General features: G+C 28.5%; 1 protein-coding gene across 9 annotated transcripts in view; it reads right to left on the bottom strand.

The window, feature by feature from the left end:
• Positions 1-504: 504 nt before the first annotated feature.
• LOC127070395 (brain tumor protein) overlaps positions 505-19,506 on the bottom strand; it is a 169,789-nt gene continuing 150,787 nt past the window's right edge. For all 9 annotated transcript variants that reach the window (XM_051008294.1, XM_051008299.1, XM_051008300.1 and 6 more), the window contains one exon: positions 505-19,506. This exon is cut by the window's right edge and continues 19,129 nt beyond it. The gene's annotated coding sequence lies outside the window, so the exon portion shown is untranslated.

Here is a 19,506-nt window from a genome sequence, read left to right as displayed (position 1 = left end):
ATTTCTATATTTTTAAAGAAAAATAGACAAGAGATAGAAATTTCTTCTACATAAATATGATTTTGATCTCTTCTTTTATTGTTATTACTATTATTATTATTATTATTATTATCATTGTAAAATATGTTTTTTCTTTTAAATATTAATAAAATAATTTGATATAGTATTGCGATATACTAATGAAATATAACAATATTATACTACTGTGTAATTATAACTTACTATAGTAATTACTACTATAGTATAATATTAATATTATAATTAATATACATATACAATATAATACATATTAATATATATAATATATAATATAATATATATATATATATATTATTAATACATAAATATATCTAATCACTATAGTGTATTAATTATAATAGTATTAAAAAAGAAATGAATGAACATCTTTTTTTATCTTGAAAATTACTTTGTTGAATATTAAAATAAAAATATCTGAAAGGTTGGTAATATAAACTGGCATTATAATAAAAGAGAATAAACATCTTTGAAGCAAACAAAATACTTTATTGTTAGATATTATAGTACAGTACGTGTAGCCCGTGACACATTAAAACAGACCATTTAGTTATATCCTAAATAAATAGCCCTCTTACCCCATTAACCAGACTTGATATGAACCATTCTAATTCTCTCTCTCTCTCTCTCTCTCTCTCTCTCTCTCTCTCGCTCTCTTTCTGATCATTCATTCAAACGAACGTTCGTTCATACTCACTCTCGCTCTCATTCACTCTCTCACTGTCTCTCTTTCTTCGCGTTCAACATATTAATTGGATTTTCTTTTTTTTATCTTCATTCATCTTTTCTTTTCTTTTCTTTTCTTTCTTTTTTTTTCTTTTTCTTTTTTCTTTCATCACAAGCCAATCGTTAACAACGTCGATCACGCGCGTAACAGGGTAGTCTTTTCTTTTCTTCTTCTTTTTTTTTTTCCTTTTATTTTTTATTTATTTATTTATTTTTTTTTTTTTTTTAACGGGAGGGTTCTCTTTATTTTTATTTTTATTTTTATTTATTTACGTTTAATATTCCGCGTGGGTGGGACGTGTTTTTTTGTCGTTAGAAAAAATATCTTTCGCTCGTTATCTTCTCTCTTTTTCTCTCTCTCTCTCTCTTTCTCTCTTTCCTTCTTCTTCTTCTTATTCTTCGTCTATTCCTCTAATTTGCTCATCCTCTTTCTCTATCTCTCTCTTTCTGTCTTTCTCACTCGTTATCATCACACACTCTCTCTTTCTCTCTTTCTCTCTTTCTCTCTCTCTTTCTCTCTTTCTCTCTTTCTCTCTCTCTTTCTCTCTTTCTCTCTCTCTCTCTGATTAGTATTTATTTATTAATTTATTTTTTCACTTATTTATTTTTCTTTGTTTTTCTTTTTTGTGTCTTTTTCTTCCTTTGTTCAGTTTCCTTTTTAAATTATTTTTCGGGATAGTTTTTCCTTTTCAACTTTTTTTTTGTAGTTTTTGTCGTTATGGTTGCAACGGACGCGGAGGAGACGCGTTTGATATTTTTTTCGTGAAAAGATAAAAAATGAAAAAATAACCAAAAGAATAAAAGAGAGAGAGAGAAAGAGAGAAAGAGAGAGAGAGAGAGAGAGAATGAGAGAGATAGATAGAGAGAGAGAGAGAGAGAGGAGAAATGAAAAGAAAGAACCATCAAAGAAAAATGAAGATAAGATAAAATGAACGTCGAAGAAAAACGATCGTAGACATATTGTTTGTTCGAACTCAATGTAACGATGAATCAATGTTCTATTGAAAAGAGAAAAAGAAAAAAAAAAATAAACAAAAAAGAATAAAGAAAAAAAAAAGAAAAAAAGAAAAAACACTTTGTACACCAATGGTTACGGTTATCGTTATCGTTATCGTCCGGAAGTTTAACGCTTCGTGTGGCCATTTTCTCTCGTGGAAACGAAAAAAAAAAGAAAGAAAAAGAAAAAGAAAAAAAAAAGTATATGAAAAGAGGACGAGGATAAAAATCATTGAGCGAAAAATCTTTTCCGAAGTAGCGTAAAAAATTATATTTCTCTTTCTTTCCCCTCTTCTTCTTTTCCTTTTTCTTGTCTTAACCGTTTTCTTCTTCTTCATTTCTCACCGTTTCTTTATCAATCGCGAGATAAAACGATAATTGATATGAGGGAATAAAAAGAGCAAGAAATAAAATAAACAAATAAATAAATCGAGTAAGAAAATAAAAGATAGAGAAAAGGATCGATTTTTATATCGATATATGCGAATAATTCGAAACTGCTTATTATAAGGGACCAGTGAGTAAACTGTAATTATAGTTAATTAATCAATCAATCAATTAATTCTTTACTTGATCACAATAAAAGCTTCTTTTTTTTTTTCCTTGGTCATAATAAAACACATGGAACACAGTAAATTAGCGCGATAACGTGACGCGACACTCCTCGACGCGTTTTATTTAAATACTTTTTTTTATTTATTTATTCATTTATTTTATTTGTTTAATAATAATTTATTACATTTTATTTTCTTTCTCTTTTTTTGCATCTTTTCTTTTTTTTCTCTTTTTCTCTTTTTTTCTTATACAAGAAAACAGTTGCACACACGACCTACATATATAGACACGTATGTATATATGTACGTATGCGTTTGGAATTTACTTATTTTTCACCCTTTATAGATTCCTTTGTAAGTTTAATAATTATAGTAAATAGTAGTTGTTTGTTTGTTTGTTTGTTTGTTTTGTTTGTTTGTTTGTTTTGTTTTGTTTTCTGTTGTTGTTGTGGTTTTTTTATTTTCTCTTTCACTCTCTTTCTCTCTTTCCTTCTACACCACTTTTTTTTTTGTTTTCATTTACTATCGTTAATACCGTTTTCCTTTTCTTTTCTATTCCTCTCTTTTCTTTTTTTATCTTTTTTTGTTTTCTCGTATTCCCTTTTGTTAAAATGCATTGTGTATTACAGTACGTATGTATAATAGAGCTACAAATATAGTCACAGGCCAACATGTCGTAATAGTACAACACAGCACAATCATTGTCGTTATCATTATTATTATTAATATTATTAATATTATTAATATTATTATTATTATTATTATTATTATTAATATTATTATTATTATTATTAATATTAATATTATTATTATAATTATTATTATTATTATTATTAATTGTTTTCATTTCCTTCTTTTTTCTTGTGGGTTTTTTCCCCTTTCTTTTTGGTTGTTTTTTGTTTGTTAAATCTCCAAAACCCAGCTTCTCATCCATCCAGCCAACTCCCTTCTTTCTCTTTTTTTTTTCTTTTATCATCATGTCCGATAGGTTTGACATCGTTTTTGGTTTTATTTATAATAATAATTATGGTATCAAGTTTTTAAATAATATATAATCGTAATAATATATAATATATATATTATATATATATATATATTAAAATTGACCAGATATATTCTATTGACTAGGCACACTTAGTTCATAACAAGAAAAAAATTATTTTCATTCGTACCACATTATCTCTTTCTCTCTCTCTCTCTCTCACTTATATTCACACGGATGCATATATTCTCTCTTCTCTCTCTCTTTCTTTTTCTCTCTCTTTCTCTCTCTTTCTCTCTTTATAAATAACCATCAATCCTTTTTCCAATTCATCTCAATCGTTTCGCAAACGACTTTTTGCACAAACGAATTCGGAAGTAACTATATATATATATATATATATATATATATATATATATATATATATATATATGTATGTATATATATATATACGAATATATACATGTATGTACGTATGTATACAAATATCATAATATCGACTTAGATCCTCCGTTACGTTTGAAAAATTATATACTTTCCCGTCATTTCTTTTTCACTATCTTCTCTACTATCCCACTTCCAACTCATTCTCTCTCTCTCTCTCTTTCTCCCTCCACTTCTTTTTTTTTATCATTTTTATTCTTTTTTGTTCTTTTTTTTGTTCTTTTTTTCATTTTTATCTTTTCGTTCGTCGTTATTATAACAGCAAGTGCCGTTTGTTAACTCGGCTCACAAATTCGTGTTACGTACGTAATTAATAATTATTAATCTCAGAGTTAACGATCGACTCTCTCCGTTTTTCATCTTTCATTTACTTTTTCTTTCTCTCCTCTCTCTCTCTCTCTCTCTCTCTGTGCTCTCTCTCTGTGCTCTCTTTTTCTTTTTCTTTTTCTTTATCTTTCATTCATTCGTTCGTTCGTTCTTTCTCTTTCTTTCTTTCTTATTCACCCGTCTTATATACGTTCTCGAAACTTCACTTTCTCTTCTCTCTCTCTCTCTCTCTCACACACATACACATATCAATAGTAAATATTATCGATCCTTATCGTGTATTATGGAAAAATAGAAACTTCTGACAATAAAAACCAAACAAACGTGAATATCGGTAACCAGGGAGTAACGGCGGGGCGCATGCGCACCGATCACGAGCCGGTCACACGAAGGGCGCGAATTTTTAAGCGCGCGAAAAACTCACGCACACGCACGCTCTAACATACACAAACTCACATTAACGCGCGCATACAAACAAACGCTTTTCATTTTTTCATGTATTTTATTCTCCTTTATTTTTTTTTTCTTTTCTTTTCTTTTTTTTTTCTTCGTTTCTCTCTCTTTCTCTCACTTAGAAAAAAGATGGCCGCGCAAGCACCCCACGCAGTAACTTTTGTCGTGGAGCTTGCTTAACCGTTTTCCGGTATATCCGTCATTATTATTATTATTTCATATTTCCATCTCTCTCACACTCGTCACATATCATTTATCTCTCTCTCTCTTACACACTTTCACTCTCTCTCTCATCGTCACGTTTCTTTCTCTCTCTCTCTCTCTCTCTCTCTTTTTCTTTTCTTTTCTTTTTCTCTCGTGTTACAATTTCCTCACACTTTCACACATTTTTTTTTTACTTTGCTCTTTCCATCACCCTCCCCCAGCCCCGTACCATACCCTCCCGCTCCCTACATTCAATTATCGGCGTAACATGCAAAATTTGATTCCTCGAAGTATTCACAATTAACTTACTTTCTACTTCCTTATTTTTCTTTTTTATCAATTTTTTTTTTTTGATAATAATAAATATACAATATTTATATATATGTATGTATATATATATAAAATATGTATATATATATATATGCATATATAGATTTATGTATGTATATATTTTAATATGTAAGTATGTATTTAGTATCGTGTGTACGCGTGTACGTGTAATAATTATCTTACGAATATAATCGTGTATTATATAAGTGTTCATACTTATATATTGTTAATATGTACGTAAATATTATGTAGGTCCTTTACATGGGTATGCGTTTCTGTGTTCGTGTTTACGTACATGTATAATGCGTTTAATCCGTATACATGTGTGTGTTTGTATATGTGTATGTGAAGATACATATATATATTTTTTTTGTTACGTGCGAACGCGAACGTTGCGTTCATTAACGTGTGTCACGTAGCATATGTGTATGCGTGTGTCCGTATGTGTAAAATATGTAAACGCACGTGTACCGAAAGATTCAACGATCTATAATCGATAATCTATCGTTCGATCGATTGTATGGAATGTGATTGGCTGACGATCCGAACGACATAAAATCGATCATTACAATTTTCACTTTTAAATTTATTCCATTCCACTTAATTTATCCTCCCCCACCCCATTTCATTTTTGCAATTTTTTATTCATTACAATTTTGTTCCTTTTTTTTTTTAATCCTTTTCTATCATTCTTTCGTATGCGTTCGTATTACATGTATTCATGTAATAAATACGTTTGTTATTAAAGTATACATGTATTTGTCCATCTATCTGTCTGTGTGTGTGTGTGTGTATGTATGTCATATTTACGTGTACTTATGTACGTTTAAATGTACGTGCATTTTTCATCCTTTGGCCAATATTAATGCTAACACTTAACAACGTTGGATAAACGCGATATAAAAGAATTGTCTGTGCTGTCGACTAAACTTTAAAGACCATTTTTTTTTGTTCCTTTTCTTAACCCTCCACCACAGATCTCTTTTCTTTCTTTCTTTCTTTCTGATTTGTTCACTCATTTATTTTCAATCGATTGCTACGATCATTTCGTGTGCGTCTAGTCCCAATACACCACTTTCTCTCTCTACTTATTTTACATTAATATTTTCGTCACCATCGTTCTCTCTAACATCCCTCGTAAATCGTGCATTGTTGATTATAACGAGTGCTCCCAACTCGATTTCCAATCAAACTCAAATCGATTTATTCATCAGGTTTCGACAACGTGCGAACTTTGTTTTCGTAAAGGACAACAAATTTTGAGCTTATGTTTTACTTCTCGTTCTTTATTTTGTTTGTTTCGTTTCGTTTTGTATTTCGTTTTACTTAAATAATAAATGAATTTTTATTTACGACCAATCTGTTTTAATCCCTCGCATCTTCTTCCTTTTTTTTTTTCTTCTTCTTTTCTTTTCAGTCTAAACCGAGAGAGAATAAAAAATAAAATGACATGAGATAAAATAAAATAAAATAAAATAAAATAAAATAAAATAAGAAAGAAAGCACCAACGTGGACAATAAATAAATAACTAAGTAAATAAATAAATAAATAAATAGACGACGAACGAGAACAAGATACCGAGAAAGAAAAAAAGAAAGTTTCAGAAAAAAATCAATTAATCAATCAAGAAATAAATCCGAAATCGTTCGAAATATCTTTCTAATAAATTCATATATTATTATAAGTTCTTTGCTTCCAAACTTTGTTTAAATTAATTTGTGCATGAATATTATTCCTTTATTATTATTATTATGATTATTATTATTATTATTCTTATTGTTATAGTGTTTCTATTTGTTTCCATTTTACAATACGTACCTCTTTATTAACTAATTTAAATCATCGTCGTAGAAGCGACGATTAAAATCGACGCTTGTATTTTTTATTTTTCTCTCTCCCTCTCTCTCTCTTTCTCTCTCTCTCTCTCTCTCTGCCTCTTTTACAAATTTTCTCGTTCCTTTTATCTTTCTCTTTATCCCTTTTATGATCTTAATTATCAGCGGTGCACGAAACAAGACGCAGAAATATATTAATGATGTAACATTCTTTTTCTTTTTCTTTCTTTCTTTCTTTCTTTCTTTCTTTCTTTCTTTCTCTCTCTCTCTCTCTCTCTCTCGTTTTTCTTTCCCATTCTTTCTTTCTAATCTTTGGTTATGTATAATATTTTTAATTTTAATCCTTATATATATATATATATAATATATATTATAAAAAAGATAGACTAGATCGATCACAAAAAAACGAGCAACGTAATCTCAAAAATCTCGCAAAACGCAACGCAAGTGCCGTACGATCATTCACATCGAACGCTTACGATTCGTCGAACGTATTTCTTTTTTTTTTCTTTCTTTCTCTTTCTCTCTCTTTCTCTTTTCAAAACCATGTCAATCAATATTAACATTTAATCATCTCTTATCATTTTCATTTTCATTATCTCTTTGTATTTTCTCTTTCTCTTTCTATCTCTCTCTCTCTCTCTCTCTCTCTCTCTCTCTTTCTTTCTTTCTTTTTGTTGCTTATATTCGTTAGTATTATTTTATTTTACTTTATCCTTTCTTTTTCTTTTCTTTCTTCCTCTTTTCTTGTCTTTTTTTTTTCTTATTCTCTCTCTTTTTTTCATTTTCTTCATCTTCATCTTCTTCATCTTCTTCATCTTCTTCATCTTTTTCATCTTCTTCTTCTTCTTCTTCTTCTTCTTCTTCTTCATCTTTTTTAATTATTATTTCTCTTTTTTGTATGTTCCTTTCCACGTTTGCCCACACAAGCACGGAACAGCGCTTGGTCGATTAGAGCTTACAATTCAACGTACAAATATAATAGAAAAATATAATCGGTAGAAGAATATAGAGATAGAATAGAGTTAGAATCAATCGTTCACAATCGATTTATCGTTTTCGATAATATTCTTTGTCTTCTTTTTTTTTTCTTTTTCTTATTTTTTTTTCTTTTCTTTTTTTTTTTTTTTTATCAGTCAATCTCAATCTCAATCTCAATCTCTCTCTCTCTCTCTCTCTCTCTCATTCACCATTTCTCTCTCTCTCTCTTTCTCTCTCTCTCTCTCTCTCTCTCTCTCTTTCTTTCATTATTCGTGTTAATGTGTACGTGTAAATGTATGCGTGTGAAAGTTTTTATTTTTTCGAAAATTTTTATTCTCTCCCTCTCTCTCTCTTACTTTCGGTTATCAAACAGTCGTAATTTCTCCCCCTAGCAACCCCCATTTTATAATCAATTGGAATGCCTGAGTCTCGGATCGAAATTTTTCTTTTTACACAGCTCTATTTGTCACGTAATAAGAAATATATTATTTAACGCTTCTTCCTTTTGTTTGTTTATCTTTCTCTTATTTTTCTTTTCTTTCTTTAATTCTTTTTTTTTCAATTAATCTTTCTGTCATTTATCGGTCCCTCTATCTCTCTCTCTCTCTCTCTCTCTCTCTCTCTCTTTTTCTTTCTTTATTCTTATCTTCATTGGATTCATTATCTTCATTATCGAACGTAAATGTGCTTTTGAGTAAACAAATGTTTGTTTCCCCCATCCTTATCCTCTCTCTCTCTCTCTCTCTTTGTCTTTGTTTCTATTTCTTTCTTTTTTATTAATGTATGTTTTTTGATTCAATGAATAAAAAATCGAGCATATCGTTGTTGTCTCATTAATATTAAGACTTATCATCATCATCATCATTATTATTATTATTATTATCAATATTAATATTATTAATGTTATTGTTTAGTAAAAGATTTCAGGAAAAAAAGATATTCATAAAGACAAAATTTCACGTTTATGGCCGGTCGGTGGATTTCTTCTTATTTTGATTCGAAAGAAAAAGAGAAAAAAAAGAGCGAAAGAACAAAACAAAAAAAAAAAAGAAAAGAATAATAATGCAGAGAGATAGAAACGAAGTTCTTGTTACTCTTTCTTCTTGCATATTACTATTATTATCATTATTATCATTTTCATTTTTTCTCTTTTTTTTTTTCTGTCTCTTCGGGCAAGTTCTTCGAGACACGTGTCATAAAAAAAAAGGTTGGAGAAATAATGGAAAAAGAAAACTTTCGTTTGGTCTTAGGAGAATAGGAAATAAGTGGGAGTACTGAGAAACATTTAAAAAGTACTATTTTCTCTATCTATTTCTCTCTCTCTCTCTCTCTCTCTCTTTTTTCTTTAGCTTAAGCTCTCCTAATTTTATTTTTCTTTTCTTTTTAAACTTATTTCCAACCATCCCTTCTTCCTTTTACACGTACCATTCGAAAGTAGTAAAAGCTCCTACACGATTTTCCAAACGTGACCCTAGAGACTTTCCAGCATTACTTTTTTTTCCATCCCCCATCCTTTCTATCCTATTCACTCACTCTCTTTTTTTCTTTCTCTCTCTCTCTCTCTCTCTTTACTTTTACTCAACGAAGAGAAACATTCTTTTTTATTTTCCATTCGAGAATTAGCAGTTAAACTCGACGGACGGTGAAACTATCGAGTGGATCGACGTAACGATGCGAATTTCGAGGATTCATTTTAAGTGAAACGAGTAAACGTTCGATTCGACGGCTCTATAATTTTATATATATATATATATATATATATATATATACATATATATATGACCGTTTCTATATATTTTTTTTCTTCGTTCTTTTGCTATTTCTTTGATCTTTTTTCTTTTTTATAAAACAAAGAGAGAGAGAGGAAAAGAATATGAAAACAGAAGAATAATTGATTAAAAGGAAGAAAAACAGAATAGAAAAAGGAATAGTGTATAAATAGTAAAAAAGGAAAAAAGATGATCAGAAAGAAAATCGTTTTGAATAAAAATAGTATAGAAAAGAGATTAGAAGGGAGAGATATAATAAAGTAAGGAAAAAAAGAGAATAGATAAAAGAGAAACGAAAGAAAGGAAATGAAAGAGGAGAAAATATTGGATTAATAGTTCAAAAGCAAGAAAAAGGGGACGAGATAGAAAGATATTTTAGACCGAACTTTACGATCTCTCTAACGATTTCTCAAAGAAGAAAAAAGAAAAAGAAACAGAAAGAACAAAATCATTTTTCGTTATCTCTTAACAACAATTTTCCGATTTCAATTTAGAACATCAATAAACATTTCATTCGTCTTTTTCTCTTCCTCTTTTTTTTTTAAATAATTCATCAACTTATTGAATCAGATATAAATAAGAATTCATTTATTTTTTATATAAGAAATATATATATATATATAATAAATCCTATGTGGGATTCATAAGATACAAAAGAAAAAAAAAAAAAAGAAATACGAAAATGCTTCGACGAGATATCAAATAAAAAAATAAAGACGGAGCAACACGTGGCCCTTTTTTTTTTTGATCCTTTCTTAACCCTTTCCTTGAGTCTAGCGTGTGCATATACGCGCATGTGCCTTGTGAACACAGCACATTGATTCGAACTTATGATTATCCTTTCCACCTTTTTCCCAGGATGACCTTGAAACATTGCCAAGTGTATTTTTATTTCAATATTCCCTGAATTTTTCTATTTTATTTGTTTATTTGTTTTCTTTTTCTTTGTCTTTTTTTTTTTAATTAATTTACTTCACTCATCACAATCTCTCTATACTTTTTCTTACGAAAGCCTTGTCGAACGAATAATTAGAGAAAAAAAAAAAAAAGGAAAGGAAGAAAGAAGAAAAAAAAAGGAAAATTTTATAATGGTATATAAATTAGAAGAAATTGTCATCAGCTAATTTCCAATATCAATTACGATAATGAATTCGTTGAAACTCGACGATTAAATGAAGGAAGGAAGCCCGTTTTTTTTTTTTTTTTTTTTTTTTTTATTATTATTATTTTAAGAACTCGAATTTTTCCCTCGACCGTAATTCAAAATCTATATCGATAGAAAAATTTTGTTGGTTAAAAAATTAAAAATAGTTTTAACAATGGAGATAAAGATAGTATGATTAGATAACGAAACATGCAACGAGATATCAATGACGATGAATTTTCATACTAATTCGGAACGTTCTACATTATTATTTATATTATTATCGTTATTATCATTATTATTATTATCATTATTATTTTTATTAATAATAATATTATTACGATCATTATTATATTTATCTTCATATTATTTATAAGACTATAGCTACTTTTTATTATTCAAATAAAATTCTAACAAATTTGTTTTCCCTTTTTTTTTATTTCTATCTCTCTTCTTTTTTGTATTTTCTTTTAATTAATGAATCAATTAATTAATTACGATTCTTTTAATAAATCCCTTTCTTTTTTCGAGTCTATGTGATCGAACGTAATAAACGAAGAAGTGTGTGCGTGTGTGTTTGTGAATTATGGAAAGGAAGAGAAACGAGGAGATTATGTTCCGTAAAATTGATTATAATTAAATATCATTTTATGATCGTTGTACGTCATGAGTTTTTACCTTGATCTCATTATATTCAATATTATTATCGTTATTCATATTAACGCTATCACTATTTACTAATACATCTAATAATATTCTTTTTTGTGCAAGACTATGTATGTGTGTATATGTGTATGTCAATTGGACGCATATTCGATCGAAGGAATCTTCGAGAATTCTCGAATCGATCGATTGTTGTATTTCGTCTGATTAATTTAATATTTTTTTACCAGATCTTTAGTAATATTAACGTTATAATTTATATTTTGTCTGACCAATTTCGTGTTATTTCACTGATTATCAAAGAAACATTTAATCATTAAGATTATTTAATTAATGAAATTAATCAATTTCAAAGATATATATATATATATAAAGCCAAATGTATTATTTTATTTAAAATTCATTTCATCTGATTTCTAATTATCTTTATTTATTTGTTTTTTAAATATCAAATGGCTATATAATTATCGTTAAGCGAGTATTTATTTAACATCTACGTAAGCTTAGAAAATTAGATAATGATTTAGAAAAATAAAACACCGTATACTGCTTTAATAAAACTTTTCATATCGAATAATTAATAATATTTATCTAATATCTTTCATTGTTAATTATTTAAAATATTTCGACTATATCAAACTATAGATTAGAAGATAATGATAGATTAGATGATAATCAACATATAGAGTAAAATCAAACGAAATCAATCATCGATTTATCTTCGAAGATTCTACGAAATCTTTCTCTCTCGTTAATTCAAATATATATATATATATATGTATATATGGTAGACTAAAAATTCTAGACTGAATCAAAAACTTCCAAGTCGATTTCATAAAAAAAAAATTAATTACACTCTTTCGAGAAATATCCTGTTCTGATAACACAGGCCAAGTTCGCAGTTTTCACTCTGAAAATCAAAAAGAAAAAAAAAAAGAGAAAAAAATCAATTCAAATAAACACGAAAAAGAATAATTAATTTTTAAGATCACTTGAAAATAATTAATTACTTTTGGCCTAATCAGAGAATTTTAATCCACCTTGTATACATATATTATATATACATATAATCATTTCGTAAGTTGTTACAATACATGTAATCAAATCCGTACAATTTCTATTGGATTTAATTAGGAAATGGAATTTTGTCAAAAGGTTTTGTAAAAAGGGGTGAGGAGTTGGGGGTGGCGGGTGGGAGTTTCGGACCAACGAAAAAGGACAATGTGTTTTTCAATGGTTCTTTTCCCTTTTTTTTTCTTTTTTCTTTTTTATGTTTTTGTTTCTTTTTTTTTCTTTTTTCTTTTTTTATTTTTTGAATTCATTTATGTCACGAGGAAGTGAATGGGTAAGTGTTTTAGTTAGCTATAACTACGGCCACTATTGCTAAGCTACACACTTGTGACGTTGTTCGCCATTTATTATTCGTACGAACAGTGACGCCTGAAAGAGCCTACTACCGATCAGAAGAAAAATCGAACAACAATTATTCTTAATCTTTCATAATCTTTAATGTTCATTAAAAATTATCTCTATTTTATTTTCTCTCTCTCTCTCTCTCTCTCTCTCTCTCTCTGTAACTTTCTCTATCTCTTTCTCTCTCTTTCTATATACATATATATATATATATATATATATATATATATATATATATGTATGTATGTATGTATGTATGTATGTAGGTATGTATACTTTTTTTACGTGCTTAGAAATGTAACGGGTGCTTTGTTAAAGTGTTATATTGTGTTAAAATATAAATGTGTTGGTGAATAAATAGGTTTAGTAATAAGTTTAGTGACGTGATCGTTTGTTATCACTGATAACGTTGAACAATCGATTATTTTGTGAGAATGAAAAGTAAGGTCGAAAGGAGAATATTTTTTTCTTTTTCTTTCTTTTTTGTCGTTTGATAAAAAAATTCCGATAAAACATTATATTTCATCATATAATTATAATAACGAATTGATAACAAATAAGAAAATCCAAAATTGTTAATTTTATTTCGTATTTGACTTTTATATTTATTTTTTCTTCTCCTTTTCTTTTTTTTTTTTTTTTACAGACAGACACAACGAAAAAAAAGAAAAAGAAAAATGAAGAAGGCGTCGATTAATTCCAATCTATTCAAAATAATTAATAATAATAATTCTTTTTTATAACCAGGAAAATTTCTTTTTCCATCATTTTATTTATATGGATTATAATAATGATCTATCAGATTGATGATCCATTAGATTATTAATCGATTAGATCGACTCGAGGGTAATAAGAAGGGAGATATAGAAAAAAAAATGACATGAAACGTGATCATTAAGAAATGAGTGAATAATCGAGGTCGAGGAAGGGTTTACGGAGGGGGTGAAAAGGGGGTAAATGTGATAAAAGTAAGGAAATCAGCGAAAAAGGCTGATATCTCAATAATGGAAAATCGATAGATTCGATCTTACACCGAAACGTCAGACTTCGTCGAAGGGATGAAAATAAAACTTGGAGAAAGGGTTGAAACAGAAAGAGAAAGAGAGAGAGAGAGAGACTATTGTTTTTCAACGTCGAGATTGTTGCTCGTTTCAGAGACAAAATGTTTCAAAGCAAAAGCAAAAGTTTTCTAACGTGTGATTGTTGTGTTCCTTTCCGCATCTGTTTTTTTCCTTCTCTTCTTTTTTCTTTTTTTTTTGTTTTTTTAGAAAAATATCGTTTCTTTTTTCGATCGCAAGATAGAAGAAAAAACAGAACAAAATAACGACAACGACCATGCAATATTTCTATTCTCTATTTTCTTTTTTTTTTTTTTTCTTTTTACTTCAAACGATTTTACGACTTTGCAGATCATTTTCTTCCTTCCTTCCTCTGTTCTTTCCTTTCTTTGTAGATTTCAAATTCGACACGAGCTATGAAATAAAAATACGAAAAGTAAAAAAGGAACGAAGAAGAAAAAGAAAAAAAAAAATGGGACTCTTACCGTCAGTTCACTTTCGCTATTTCGCTATTTGGCGATCTTCTTATGGTAGAGCGGAAAAACACGTGACGTTTCAAACCTGATGGGCAAGATATAAAAATAAAACTAAAGGGAGAAAAAAATGACAACAGTTTTTCGAAACCTTTTGGAAATATTCGAAAAATTTGATTTAACTTCTTTGAGGAAAAGAAACAAAGAAATAATAAAAAAAAAGAGATGATACAAAAAAGCAAAAAAAAAAGAAAAAACAATTTTACTTCCACTATCGTTAAATTAATATCATTATTTCGAATTTGGTAGGCTTTCCTCATGTAAAAAAAAAAAAAGGAAAATATATCTATATATATATAGAATAAAAAAGCTTATTTTCGATTGAAGCAATTGAATGTGAGTGACTCTCTCTCTCTCTCTCTCTCTCTCTCTTTCTCTTTCTCTTTTTCTCTCTCTCTCTCTTTTACACAGACTACATACACAGTTATGTAGCAAGTACATAGACCATATCGATCTATTGACATTGTCGCGATAAAATAGAACCAATAGGCGTATTTTCTCGTTCGACACCATCAAACATCTATCTATCTATCTATCTATTTTTCTATCGTTCTTTCGAGAGAGAGAGAGAGAAAGAAGAGAAAGAGAGAGAAAGAGAGAGAATTAGTCAATAAAACTCGATCCTTTTTTTCCACGCTTTAACATGCTCCAAAGTTTTTCCTTCCCTTTCCCCTTCTTATCAATCAAATGCCAAATATATCTTCGTTTACAATATATGATAATAACATTCTATACGATTACTTTACGTTTCATTGTTATTATATTTAATTAGATGTTATACACCTTCGTATTATGTTATATATACATATTACATATGTATCATATATACTCTACGTATATATAAACATACATATACACTTATGTATATTATTAAATATGTCCGACATTGTTTAAATTAAACATTGAAAATCTAACAAATAATATTGTTCATATAGATATATATATATATATTTAATATATATGAAATCATTGTGAAGATCGTCGAAGAATTTTGGATAACGTTATTTTGGATAACGTTAAAAGTCTTCTTTAAATAAATAAATAAATAAAAAAAAAAAAAGAGAGAGAAGAAAAATGTGTCCCACCGTTCTTTTATTTCTCAAACAAAAGTCAAATTGTCGTAGACACTGACTCGATAAATCGATAAATGTTGTTACAGAAAGGTTTTTAAAAGGGATGGCTGTAGTGATGACCGTGGTGGTCAGTTTCGGGGGAACGAGGGTGTAAGTTTAACTTCGTTAATCAAGTACTGCTTCGTTAACTACTTTCAATTACCATTTCGATTACAATCGATGAATCGTTTAAAAAAAATTAGGGATTGGATAGGATAAAAGGTGAACTTTAGCCCGATGGAGATCGTCAACGAATCGGTTGAATTGAATTACCGATTTGATCGATTCTTATTTTTTAAGTTAGATAAAACGAAAGTGGGGAAAAAAAAATTATAAAAAAAGAAAATAATATTTTAGTGGAGAAGAAAAGAAAAAAATTTGTCTCGCGATAATTATATAAATTGATTTGTGATATTGTTTCATCGATATTGTACGTACAATGTCGACAATGAATTAATAATAATAATAATACTAATAATAATAATAGTAATAATAGAAAAAACTATTGTCATACAAATGTATGTATAAAATAAGTCTTTTTTCTTTTGTTTGTTCGTTTGTTCGTTCGTTCGTTTTTTTTTTTCTTTTTTCTTTTTTCCTTTTTTTGATACTTTTCTTCTATTTTCCTCTAAAACTTCCAAAATTAATCCCATTTGTTATAAATAATTGTTAACGATTATCGAAATAATTTGTCAATTATTAAACCTGTCCATTATGTAATAAATGTTACATACGATAACAAGTAGTAGGGAGAATTACAATGATCGCGTTAGAAGACTAGAATTTTATTATTATTACTTATTTTCCTTTGATATCTAACAACATCTGTGTATGTGTATGTGTGTCTATGCGTGTATGTGTGTATATGTGTTAACTGTTATCAATCATCGATGACTGAGAACGATTAGAAATATTATTAGAATTTAACAAGAAGATTTGAAGCACAAAATTGGCCCTGTAACACGTATGTGATCGAAAAGGCGGTCAATTCAAAAAATACGAGCACTTTACGATACATGTGAAGAGTATATATTATATATATTATATATTACGTAATATATATATATATATGTATATATATATACACATATATTTGTATTAATAATATAGTAAATGCTAATCATGGCGAGATAATAGTTCAGATAAAAAAAAATCTTTTCTTTCATTTCTTTTCTTTTATCTTTCGTTATAATTATCTCTTTCTTTCTCTCTCATACAAACACACTGATTCTCTCTCTCTCTCTCTCTCTCTCTCTCTCTCTCTCTTTCTCTCTTTCTCTCTTAATCATCCCTTATTAAAATCGAATAGAAACGTAGGCCGGAATAAGATCTTCGGTGAAAGATATACTTACGACGATTTGAAAAAGGACTAAAAAAAAAAAAATAAAAAAAGAATGTCGAACATTTCTATGTATAAACTTGAGCATCAAAAACTGGACCCTACGTACGTATGTATTTATGTATGTATGTATGCGTGATAAAATTACATTATGTAAACAAACTACTCCCTTCCACCTGCCCCTACTCTCCTTAAAACACTAAATGCATAACAATTATTTGAATGTAATGAAACATTACGAGGAAAAATTCGTGCACCGATAATATCGATTTTATATGTTCGATAAAACAACGTCGTCGAGTTTCTTCGATTGTCACCCTCTTCAAACCTTTCACCTTTTTCATTATATTTCATTTATTTTATTTATTAATTCTTTCTTTCTTTCTTTCTCTTTTTTTCTTTCCGTCTTTTTCTTTTTTATCTTTTCTTCGTGTATATTTATTGTATGACGTTCGCTTGTCTATTTGTGTGCGTGTATCCGTGTGTTTGTGTGTCCCTGATTTCTTTCCTTTTTTGTGCGTTCGTGTGTGTGTGTGTGTGTGTGTGTGTGTGATTTTTTTTTCAATTCAACAAGTGTCAAAATGATCAATAATAATTAACAGACGAAATTTGTTCACGATAACTTTGTTCGTCGGTTAGAAAAAACTTCTCCCCGTTTGTATTTCTAATAACGATTCTAAACAACTTTCTGTGGATTAGTATATATATATATATACATATATATATATATAAATATATATATATATATGTACATATTCGTACAGACACATATACAGACGATAATATATAATAAAACCGATGGAAAAAGACCTTGCGAAATTTTCTATTTTACTTTATTTTATTTTATTTTATTTTACTTTATTTTATTTTATTTTATTTTACTTCATTATATTTTATTCTATTTCATTCCATTTTAGTTTTTTGTTATAACTTATGATAATTAATTGTTAATCAACACGAGAGATCCGAGGGTACCGAATCATTTATTTTCACGTTTCCTTCTCCGTCATTATCACTTATTTATTATTATCATCATTAACTTTTTATTTTTCTTTTTTATTTATTGTATTGATCAAACGTAACGTCGTTCGTAATCCGTATACACTTTCTCATCCTCAATGACATAGACGGAGTTTTCACATGGACATTCCAATTTTTATGGGGGGGTGGGAGGAAAAGAAAAGAAAAGAAAGAAAAGAAAAACAGTATTAAAAAAAGATAATCTTTTCCCATACGACTTTTAATAACACAGGAGCGAGAAATCCTTTTCCTTTCTATCATCCCTTTTTCTTTTTTTATTTTCTTTTTTTCTTTTAACTCTTAAGATCTTTCTTCTTTTTTTGTTTTTTTTTTCTTGTTTTCAATTATTATCAATTATTTATTAACACGTCTTTCAAACTCAAAAATCTCTCTCTCTCTCTCTCTCTCTCAACATTCTCATTCTCTCACATTCTCACTTTCTCTCTCTCTCTCTCTCTCTCTCTCTCTCTCTCTCTCTATCACTCTCTTTCCTTTCGATTCTCTTTGTTTATTTGTTTGTTCGTTTGTTTGTTTATTTGTTTGTTTGTTTGTTTGTTTGCTTTGGTTTCTTTGTTTTTGTATTCTTTTTCTTTTTGTTTTGACATTTGCGTGACTGTCCGCCAAGAAGGTGCAGAAGCAGTGGACGAATCGTTTTACACAAAGTGGGTGTACAATATCAAGAACGTGTACATTTTTTGTTAAGTAGTTGGTAGAAAAAAGATTTCCGGAATAAAAGGTTTTCTCGGTTCGGTTCAAAGGTTTATTTAACACGATATACCTTTGTCCTTGATGTTCCCTAGAGTAATTGACATGAAGACACTTATAGTTTATACTTTTCTACCTCTACCTTTCCTTATACCTAACCCTCCTTATTAAAAACAGACGACAAATAGTTAATATATATTTATATGTATATATATTATAATATAATATATACATACACGTACATGTACATATATTATTATATTTAAAGAGTCTTTATATCATTTCCATTTCTTTATTTATTTTTTTGTTCTTTTCTTTTTTTTTTTCTTTTTCCATTTCTCCTTCTATTCATTTTTCGTTTTTATCTCTTTTTATCTTTTACTCCCTCTCTCTCTCTCTCTCTCTCTTTCTCTGTCTGTCTATCTCTTTCAATTGCATACACGTACTCCTATTTATTTATTTGTTTGTTTGTTTGTTTGTTAAACGGAGGGTTTGGTAGTGGAAAGAAACAAGACGAGCGCCACGGTGTCTATCTCGAAAGAGCAACGATTCGTCGTAGTAGTAATAATAGTAGTGGTAGTAGTAATAGTAATAGTAATAGTAGTAGTAGTAGTAATAGTAGTAGTAGTAGTAATAATAATAATAATAATAGCAGTAGTAGTAGTAGTAATAGTAGTAGCAGTAGTAATAAATTTCACAGACACAAGGACAGATAAATTCTATACTAATTTGCGTTCACCGATCTCGTATACGGTATTATCTCTCTATAAAAAAAATATATTCTTTATTTATGATTCCTATAGTATAATAATTAAAACCTTTTTCTTTATCATTTCTTCATCTTTTTGTTTTTGCTTTCTGTTCTCCTATTCTTTATTCTC

Source organism: Vespula vulgaris, chromosome 18 (assembly GCF_905475345.1).
Source record: "Vespula vulgaris chromosome 18, iyVesVulg1.1, whole genome shotgun sequence".
NCBI lineage: Eukaryota > Metazoa > Arthropoda > Insecta > Hymenoptera > Vespidae > Vespula > Vespula vulgaris.
Note: the sequence above shows the minus strand (reverse complement) of the source record. Positions and strands in the feature narration are given on the sequence as shown.